Here is a 7,669-nt window from a genome sequence, read left to right as displayed (position 1 = left end):
GACTTTGGGGGAGGAAAATGGGGGAGACTTTTGGAAAATAGTCGCGCAACTTTAAGAGGTGGGTGTATTTGGGGTGCCTGGGTGGTTCGGCCAGTTAAACGTCCGACTCTTGATTTTGGCTCAGGTCGTGACCTCGCCATTTGTGAGATCCAGCCCCGCTGCCGGGCTCTGTGCTGACAGCACGGATCCTGCTTGGGATTCTCTCTCCCCCGCTCTCTCTGCCTCTTCCCTGCTTGCTCTCACTCTCTCTCTCCAAATGAATAAATAAAAACTAAAAAAAAAAAAAAAAGAGGTGGGTATATTTGACTCATTTCACACGCAAGGCACTGAGCCAAGGGAGATTGAATGTTGGCTTCATTCTCATTTTCCTTCCAAGCCATGCCTCTCACTTCCCTGTGTTCGTGACTTTTTTTATACCCATGACTTACCTTCCACCCAGCCCAACCCTGCCCTCCCCGGGTGTCACCTGACCCCACCATCTCTCCCGGTAGCCTCTCCTGCCTCAGTGCTGGGCTTGCAAGGGGGCTCTGGTAGCATCCTTCATTCGCAGGCCCCTGCTCCGATCAAAGTTAAAACCCAGTTTCCTGTTGTGTGAGTGTCTCTCACAGTTTAAGCCAAGTCCCTTTCTCCTCCCTGTTTATTAAGTGACACCGTCTAGCTTCCTGGCCGGTGGTCTCCGGGCTCCTGCTTCCCCTTGAAGGCTTCCCAAGGGGCTGCTGGAGGGGCAGCCTCAGCCGCCAATCTAGTAACACCAGTCGATTAGGACTATATTTCATCCGGAATTTACAAATAAATGACGTCCGCTTTGCATTTCCAAAGAAAGAAAAGCTGGCTCTCCTCTCTTCGAGACTTAGGAGAGGGGTCATTTCCCCCCGCTGAGCTCCTTAGGCACTGCCTGCCAAAGAACGTGATCAGATTTACCCCCTTTGTTCGTACATTTACACAAGCCCTTTTACATGCCGTGGCCTGGGGATTAGAAGTCAGTCTCTGAAATTTAGGGAGTCACAGTAGAGCAACATCAGACATAGTCTATAATAATGTTCCCCTATGTTACCTTATTTCATCTTTGTAATCAACCTCTGAGGCAGGTGAGTACTATGGTCTCCTTGGCTGTTGCTGGCTTAGAGAAGGCAAGCCACCTGTCAAGGTCACACAGCTGGTTCCCGGAAGAACTGGGCTTCACCCAGGCTTCTTCACTTGGTATTTATTACTCTGGAATCATAGTCCTTTTGATTTAGAATGGATGAATTCAGGGCTGGGCTATTTTAGAAACTGTGTCATTAATTTTTTTTAAGTTTATTTACTGAGAGAGAGAGAGAGAGAGAGAGCGAGAGCAAGAATGAGTGTGAATGGGGGAGGGGCAGAGAGAGAGAGAGAGAGAGAGAGAGAGAGAGAGGGAAAGAGAGAATCCTGAGCCGGCTTCGCACTATCAGTGCAGAGCCTGACACAGGGCTCAGTCTCACCACCTGTGAGATCGATTGTGACCTGGGCTGAAACCAAGAGTTGGACGCTTAACTAACTGAGCCACCCAGGCACGCCCATTTTTCACTGATTTTTAAAAATCAGGTTTACATGAGAATACCAGAAGGAATCCTTTTCTGGACGGCCACTGCTAGAGTTGGGACTTTTCAGGTAGAGAAGTTCTGTTTTCACACTGACTGGATGAACTTCCTGGGAGGTCAGAAGGGCATGATAGGGAGCTAACGTGGGTTATCATGTGACTTCCTCTAAACATCCTGAACAGGGTCCACTTCTGGTAATTGCCAAGGACTGTCCCTCCCATAGATAACAACTATAAACCCTGGGAGCTAGAAAAACTACCTGACGGTGCTGTGAGCAAAAGTAGGAAGATTCTGTAGGAGTCAATACTCAGAAGAAGAGGTGGGCACTGGGGGGGGGGGTCCTGTTTTTGGGCTCCTGTCTTGAGGATATATGACTACATATGGGTGACAGGGAGCCCAGAAGAAGAGGAGAGAAAATGGGATGGAAAAAACATTTGGAATTACAGTTGACGTTTCCCCACCCTTGGTGAAAGACATTTATAGGTACCAGAAGATCAGTGAGACAGAATAAATACCAAAGCAAGCTATGCCTAGGCACCTGAGAGTCAAACTGCAGAGAACCAAACACAAAGACAAAATCTGAAAACAGCCAGAGCAAAATGTCACTCTACCTACAGGGACACAATAATTCAAAAATTCCCTGACTTCTCACTGAAACAATGGAGGCCAGGAAATAGTAGGACAACATCTTTAAAACACAGAAAGGGAAAATAAAGAAACCCCATTAACCCGGAATTTTATATCCAGAGAAACTAACATCCCAGAACGGAAGTGAAATAAAGACATTTCCGGAGACAAGAAAACGGAGGGTATGTCTCACCAGAAGACCTGCCTCTACAAGACGTATGTTACAAGAACAAGAAGTGTTTCAGGCTGAAGGGCGACGATGCCAGACAGGACCTTGGATCCCCAGGAAGGGACGGAGAGCATCCAGAGTGGTGACTGTGTGGGCGAGTGACGATGTCCTTGGCACTCTGCTGCACGGGCAAGAGGCTCACTCAAGGGTAGGGGCTTAGATGCATCAGTGCCAACCAGACCCAGTTGGATGTCAGCTGAAAGACACAATTTTTGTCTTTTTCTTTTTTTTTCGGAAAGAGAGAGAGAGCGCGCCCGGGAGGGAGGAGATGGGTGTGATGTGATGCCCACTGTATGGGACCTCCCTTTCACTTCTGTCAGAGGTCCACTTGAGTTGTGTCTTCTTATGTCTGGAGACTCACGGTCGAATACTGGCATATCTGTGAAGTGGGGATGGCAAATCTATGCGATAGAATTTTCCTCTGGATACACTCAGTGTGCAAAGTGAGGTAAATTTAGAAGTGATAAGTAAGGCTCAGAAGTCCTGGGGCGCCTGGGTGGCTCAGTTGGGTGAGTGTCCGGCTTCGGCTCAAGTCATGATCCCACGGTCCGTGGGTTCAAGCCCCGCATCGGGCTCTGTGTTGACAGCTCAGAGCCTGGAGCCTGTTTCAGATTCTGTCTCTCCCTGTCTCTCTGCCCCTTCCCCACTTGCGCTCTGTCTCCCTCTGTCTCCAAAATAAACATTAAAAAAAAAAAAAAAGAAATCCAGTTCTAATTTCTTTTTTTCCCCTTCAATGTGGACATACAAAAGCTACCTTCCTAATAACGTAAGAACCCAACTCAAGTTCACCCCTTCAATCGCAGGATCCACAGTGAATTCCGTGTTGTTTTCTGTAGCCACATGCATGTGCAACACTTCATTCCGGTTGTCGGTCCCTGAGAGCGGTCATTTAGGATCAAGAATATAATTTCCCATCCAGAGACCAGAAGGCCAGAGAGCAGCCTGGGAGCCTGTATCATGTCAGGGGCAGTCAGATGGAAAGGAGTGGAGAAGACCAAGGTAGTTGTAGTCATGTATGGATATATTAGTCGGGGTTCTCCAGAGAAGCAGAACCAACAGGATATATATGTAGATATATACAAGAGAAGGTTTATGATAGGAGCTGGCTCAGGTGATTATGGAGGGTGACGAGGCCTTCAGTCCGTTTTCTGTGAGCTGGAGACCCAGGAAGGCCAGTGGTGTAGTTCAGTCCCAACGTGAAGGCCAGAAACCAGGAACACCAACGTGCGAGAGCAGGAGAAGGTGAGGCATCTTCTGAAGAGATCCCTTTTGCACCCCCACCTCTCCCACCGGGCGGGAGCAGTGTGCCCCAAGCCACCTTCAGGCCACAAGACTTCCTGAAACAGCACACGCTCCCTTTTTGCATTACTAATATTCGGTTCCTGAAGACACATAGCTGGGAGAAATTGAGTGGCCGATTTCACCTCTTAGTTAGGCAATTTGATGGAGGCTTACCATGGGCAGGCCTGGTGCCCGGTGGGGACGATGCACACCTGAGCAGGCGTGGCCCTGCCTGAAGGAGCCCACGGTCCGGGCCGGCGCGGCAGAGGGGACGTGCATGCGTGTAGCTGCCGCGCGGGGCCGTGACAGAGCGGTGACATATGTGATAATGAAGGTAGGTCCAGAGCTTCCCTGAGCCATGTGGTGACCAGTTACCAACCATAGTCCCCACACATGTCCTACTGTGGAACCCATAGGTGTGATCAAGGAAATCTTAGCAAAGTCAAATAAGTGAAAACCAGAGGGCATGGGATGGTATTAGGCTAGGAAATAAAAACACCTGCCTGGTCTTCCCCTCGCTCCTCGATCTGACCTTGTCTTCAGTCCCAGTCCCTCTGAGCTGCTATGTAGAACCCACAGACTGGGGAACTTAAACACAACAGAAACTTCTTTCTCACAGTTCTGGAGGCTGGGAAGTCTAAGATAAGGCCCCGGCAGATTCAGTGTCTGGTGAGAGCCTACTTCCTGGTTCACAGATGTCTTCTCACTGTGTCCTCACATAACAGAGCAAAGGAACTTTCTGGGTTTTGTTTTGTTTCCATTACATTTTTTTTAAATTTGACACACAATGTTACATTAGTCTGGGGTTCCTTTTCTTTTGCTGTTTATAGAGCCTCCCTAAGGCCCTATCTCCTAATATAATCACACTGGGGATGAGGCTGCAACATGGGAATTATAGGGGACACAACCGGGAACACCAATGTCCGAGAGCAGGAGAAGGTGAAGCATCTCATAACATCTGCCATGATGCTATTTCCGGCCACGCTGGACCCCGCGCTGTTCTTCAAACAAGCCAGTCACACTGGCCTCAGGACCACTCTCTTTCCTGTTGCCCGGGTCTCAAATTCTTAGATGGGTTGCTCCCTCTGCTTTTATGTCAGATGTGTGCAAGCTTATGGCCTCACTTCATTATACCTCCTCTCAGACATGGCCACCCCATCTGACATGGCACCCCCCACTCTCTTTTGGCCCTACTTTATTTTTCTTTATAACTTGTCTCACCTGACATTGTGTACTCGTGTGTGTGTGTGTGTGTGTGTGTATTATCGGTTCCCTCTAAGCACAGTGTAAGGTCTAAGAGGGTAAGGACCCTGCTGTATGCACTGTGCCCAGTAGAGTATCTGGCATAATCAGTGAAATCAGTATATGTCCACAGAATGGACAAACACATCATCTGTCTGAAAGAATATACGTTTTTAAAACACAGCCAAATGAACGTCTTAAAACTAGGCTGTCATCACAATTTTTTTCCATTCTGCATGTTTAAATTGGTTTAAATCGAGAATAAGGTTTTATGAGAATAAAGCATTAAGGAACTTAGACCTGGGCAATTTGGTAATCTACTCACCTGCATCAATTTCTTTTCTCGGTACCTAGTGAATTTCCTATAAATTCACTTCATAGAAACAGGCCATAAAGGAGATTAAGGAGGATATCAGTTGATGTATTAAGCTCCAATTTCTAATTAGAAACCATGGAAAGTCAATGCTTCTCAACCAGTTGGGTCTAGCCAGCACAGAGGGATGTAGAGATTGAATAAAATGAACACCTATCCAGATACAATCAGAGAGCATCTGACATCCAAATTGGCCAAATTATTTTAATTGCCAAGTGTCTCTTTCATGTTGTGACAACCAAATGCAATTAAACTCTCAAAGGCGTCATTTATTTAAGCAGTGAGAAAACGGGATAGAATGTCCAAATGAATGACGCATTGTGTTATAAACCTGGCCTTTCATTTAAAGATGAAATAAGGGCCTGTTACTGTGGTAGAACCTTACTGCTGAGCCTTCTGAGAGCTATCTGGTCAGTCACACTTGGGTGTGAATATATGGGGGCAGAGGGACTCTATGTGCTGTGCTAGGCTGATAATGGCCCCCATAGATACCGGGTTCGAATTCCCAGAACTTGTGATGTTAGCTTATAAGGCAAAAGAGACTTTGCAGGTGTGATTAAGGGTCTTGAGATGGACAGTTATCACAGGGTCCTCGTAAGAGGGAAGCTGAGGGAGATGTGATGGCGATGTGACCACGGAGGCAGAGATCGGAGCGATGGGCTTGGATGAGGGAGGAGGGGCCGCAGGCTGAGGAACGGGGAGGCTACCCCTAGAAGCTGGAAGAGGCAGGGAAGCCGACTCAGCTCTCAGAGCCTCCCAAAGGAACCCGCCCTGCAAACACCTGAATTTCGGTTCAGGGAAACTGATTTCAGACTTAATGACCTTGCGAACATTCAGAGGAAAATCTTGGGTTGTTCTAAGCCACGAAGCTTGTGATGACTTATTACAGCAGCAACAGGAAGCTGATGCATGTGCTTGGTGGGAATCCTTGGCTTCCGAGCAGTGGGTCCCGGAGCATCTGAATTGGAAATGAGCTTCCTGGCCGGAACATGTACACATTGGCTGCTGCCTAAGCCTGGTCGTCCAGAAAACAGAACATGAGGCAAAGGTTAGGATGCTCACCCTGTTTTCCAGTGTGCAAGACTGGGGCAAGGAGGGTGAACGAAAAGGGATGTGAAGCAAGGGAAGATGCGGAGATTTGCTCCGAGATAGGTTATTGCGGTGAGCTGTGAAGACACGTAGCAGGCTGGTCAACTGCACGTGTGCTCCCGTGGAGGGTCGCCGAGAGGGACCGTACCTCAGAGTAGTCCACGCAGAGAGAGAGAGGAGGGAGGTTGTACCTGTCTGGCCCCTCCTATCTCTCATTTCTAACGGGTCAAAGTTCATCCATGGGGGGTGGGGGTTAAATGCCCCAAACTTCTAGTTTATTATTCCATCCGGTACCTGAGAGGCTGCTTAGGAAATCACACCCCGAGCCTCAGGTGATGGCATTTCATGTACAACCAAAAATGCAGTTCAGGTTCGCACAGTGGTTGGGTAAGGATCCAAGAGAGTGAACAAAAGCTGGAGGCCTCTTGAGGCCCGGACTCAGAGCGCACGCAGCGTACTTCCAAAACATTCTAACGGGCAAAGCAAGTCACGGGCCAGTTCAGCTTCGGTGGGTGTGGAAACGGATGCCATCTCTCTCCCTCCCTCTCTCTCTTTATTTCGAGTGATCTCTCTGTGCGATGTGCGGCTCAAATTCATGACCTTGAGACTGAGTCCCACACTCCACTGGCTGCGCCAGCCAGGCACCCCAGATGCCATCTCCTGAGAACAGAAGCTGCGCGGGCATCTTGCGAGGGACCTGGGTGTCGAGAGGAGAATCATTGGGACAGTCTTTTGCAAGCAATCTACCGCAAGTGGGTAGCAGAACAAAACAGAGGGAGCACGGAGCACAAAGTCTGGGAAGCGTGAGTACTGCACGTGGGGCAAACCTCTCGTCCTTTACCAGAGCCGACGCTCAGCATGCCATGGCATGAAAGAAGAGAGCCTGCAGCTAAGAGCCGGATCAGGAAGACCCTTGGGTGCCATGCCCAGGCATTTGGATTGTGTCCTGAAGGCAGCAGGGAGCCACAAAAGGCAGGGAGACAGGCAGGCTTTCTGTTCTGAAAGCACTTCTGACGGGTAGGCAGAGGGCAGATTAGGTCCTCGGGGCAGGCCCAGAGGCAGGGGCCGGTGGGTGCCTGTTACAGCAGCGTGGGCAGATGACGGTGGCCTGCTGGAGCACGTGGGGGAGGGCACACAACGGACGTGTGCAGGGGGAGGCTGAGGAAGAAGATGCACCAGGACCCGGCGATGGAGGGGAGGACAGGGTGCAGGTCTGACCTGCACGACGTAAAGGAGCAGGACTGAGGGGAGGGTGAGAGATAGGGA

Source organism: Felis catus, chromosome A1 (assembly GCF_018350175.1).
Source record: "Felis catus isolate Fca126 chromosome A1, F.catus_Fca126_mat1.0, whole genome shotgun sequence".
NCBI classification, from domain to species: Eukaryota; Metazoa; Chordata; class Mammalia; order Carnivora; family Felidae; genus Felis; species Felis catus.
Note: the sequence above shows the minus strand (reverse complement) of the source record.